General features: G+C 33.8%; 1 long non-coding RNA gene across 1 annotated transcript; it reads left to right on the plus strand.

Annotated features, from left to right (window-relative positions):
- Positions 1–614: 614 nt before the first annotated feature.
- LOC134470508 (uncharacterized) lies at positions 615–2,366 on the plus strand. The gene is made up of 2 exons (XR_010039441.1): positions 615–1,241; positions 2,122–2,366. It is a non-coding gene; the product is annotated as an uncharacterized LOC134470508 (long non-coding RNA).
- Positions 2,367–3,215: the final 849 nt, after the last annotated feature.

Genomic DNA, 3,215 nt, shown 5'->3' on the forward strand with positions numbered 1-3,215 from the left:
AAACTTCTCACAATTGTCTAGCCTGTATGTATTGTTCTAAAAACTAAAGCTGAAATTTTCATCATATTTCCTACTACTCATGCTATTCTTTAGCACAAAATTCCCATAGTCTATATTCAAGAAATGTCTCAAAGTGATTTGTGTTGATTTTAAAAGCCATCTAATAAATTATATATTTTCTAAAAAGAACAAAAAGAATTGTCATTACAAAGATGCATACAATTCAATCACTTTTCTTAAGAAACTTGTTATTGTCTTAGTTTCTATCTTGTGGCAGAAATAGGCAGAAAAATATGTATTCTCAATAAAATAATCAGTGCTGCATAGTGGCTTGCACAAAAAAAGAATGATAACATAAAACAGAATGATATAAGAGTGGCTGTGTTTTGCAGGACAGAGTCCGTTTCCACTGTTATTTGGAAGAAAGAGAATTCAGTTATTAAACGATGGACAAATTGCAGTATTCTGCGAATTGAAATCACTGTGTATAAAGAAATAGGGATAATTAAGGCATGGATCTCAGAAAAATGCAGCCAACTCCAGCGTGACATGTGAAACGTGTCTGCTGAGGCACTCAGATGTTTTCCTATAGTAAATGGGACACATTGTGGGATGTTAAGGAAAGGAGGTACATGATCTTCTATGTTAGCTGTAGAAAACTGATTCATTTTGGAAATAGAGGAAAGATTAAAGAAGTGAAATGCTGTACACAAGGGAAATAATCAGAAGATTATTTAAAATCTCATAAAAATGAGAACTTTAAGTAATAACATCTAAAAGGCTTTGTGACTTATTGAAGAAGAAAAATGTTTTCAGGATATTTCTAGCTTCAGCCTGAGGGTGAACAGTGGTCCTATAGACCAGAAAAAGAATAACAGAAAGAAGAGCATGTTTTGGTGAGAGGATGCAGGGGGAAGCTAAATTGTTCATTTTGGGAGAATGAATCACGCATATGGAGATCTGCATTTGAAGGAGGATTCCAATAAGGTCTAGTCTGAAAATAGAGCTGGAAATAGAGAATTGAGAGTCACACACAAAGATGAGATGGAGGTAGAAGCTGTAGGCTTTGCTGAGAATACCCAAGTCAGTGGTGACTAAGAAAGAGAAACCTGACAAGAAAGAGAAGGCATTCAGAGATGGAGAAGGAAAATTAAGAGGCTGAGCTATCCTGAGACAAAGACAAAAAGAAACTAAAGAAAATGAAACAAAGCAGAAATGCTTAGTCCAAGAATCCTTGTAAGGTAAGAAATAAAAAGAGAGTGTATGTCTGTGTGTGTGTGTGTGTGTGTGTGTGTGTGTGTGTGTGTTAGAAAGTATGAAATTCCTAATGACCTAATTACACCCAATGAAATAGTAAATGCAAAAGGCAAATTACTAAAAGAAGTGCAGAAATGAAGATGGTGGAGAGATGGTAAATAAAATAGGAAGCCAGGTTTGAAGGGGAATATTTTGTTAATGGTGTGCAGGAGCTATAGTTTTTTAAGGATAATTGAGAGAAAGTGCGTGATGATATAAAAGAAGGGCTATGAGAATCTAGGTTTCTGAAGAATTATGATAAGATATTCCAAATATGGAGAAGCTTTCACCTCCACTTGGCGGGATTTCGGTGCTGCTAAATCTGAAGGTAGTAAATTAGAAAATGGGCGGGGTCTCTGCCTGAATACCTTTACTTTGCATGTTGGAGCAAGGTCATAGCATTACCCTGCTGAGTAAAAATGATTACAGATGGACTGGCAAGTCCAAGAAGAAGGAAAAACTTGAAATATGGACATTCTGAGTGGGAGATAGAGTGTAGCGGGAAAGCAAAATTTTTCAAGTGCTGAATTTATGTTATATTTATATTGTATGGGCAGAAATAGAAGAGGCAAATTGAAAAGAGAAAAAGATAGCAGACATAACTAAGAAATCCTTAAGAAAGAAATCAGTTTAGCAAAGGGAAAGGTGACCACTTTCCTTAGCATGAGAAGGAGCTGATGAGTGTCTCTGGACTCCTCAAGCATCTTATTAATAATAGCTCTAGAGTATTATGTAAGATGGTAGAGGCATGTAGACAATGCAAAGACAACACAGTAGACAATGTCTCGAATCAATACTGATTAATGACTTGGTGCTCACGTGCAGGGAGAGTTCTATGTGCAGGACCAAGAATTTTACCCTTGACTCCATCCTGTGAAGGTATTTTTAAAAATTTCGATGCTTTCAATAGAGAAAAAGAAGGCTTCTTCACCAAACGTATGGATGACATGAAGCCACAAAGGATGAAGATGACAGAGATGTGGGATGACAGAATCAGGATCTAAAGAGTAATGGACCAGATGAAAGGATTGCTTGGCTGTACAAAAATGAAATAAATCTAACAAGATGAATATATGTTATACTAATTTACTAACATCAGAAAAAGAGATATGGAAACAAGGTAAAGAAAACTTTAATGAGAAACTCCCTCAATTTTAAAATATTAAATATATATATATATATATATATATATAATATTTAACCCAGGTTAAAAACTAAAGCAAATTTTAACAATAGAACCAGGCAACTTCAAAACTATACAGAAGACACTTAGCTTAGCATTGTCACAGTTCTTTAAAATCCTGGTTGGTGTCAATTAGCATTACTCTAGACATGACTGTCTAAGCTTCTGTAAACCAATAGCTAAGTTTTCAGGGATTTGCAAGTCAGTTAAACATACTCATTTAAAAAGTTAGATTATATAATCTCATAAATTAAATAATTATATTAAAACAAATATAATAAATAACCCAAATATATCCTTTTCTTAATTATTTTATTGTATTTTACTAATACCAATACTCTTGAGATTATGTATATCTACAGTATCTGAATGGTATGAATATTATATAATGTTGCTTTCCTACGTATCTCTTTCTATCTCTGCATTTGACAACACAACATTTTTGACTTAAAATACACTATGATGTGAATATATAGTTCTTAGAAGTAAGAAACTGTTGTAAGTCACATTTTCCCCTAAGAGCCAGCTGTTTAACATTTACCTGCATGTTATTGAATACTTTTGTAATTAATTGTTATAAACATGGACACACAGAGAGAAACAGAGACAGAGCAAAAGAAAGAAAGCACTCTTGTAGTGCTGTATTAACTGACATCTGATATCTGTAATTATGGTAATGATTTACTCTTCACCTTGAATCATTTTTCACCTCAAATACAATTATTAGTTTGGATGC

The sequence above is a fragment of the Cavia porcellus genome, unplaced genomic scaffold, assembly GCF_034190915.1.
Source record: "Cavia porcellus strain 051 isolate PalLab524CR breed Dunkin Hartley unplaced genomic scaffold, mCavPor4.1 scaffold_15, whole genome shotgun sequence".
Lineage (NCBI taxonomy): Eukaryota > Metazoa > Chordata > Mammalia > Rodentia > Caviidae > Cavia > Cavia porcellus.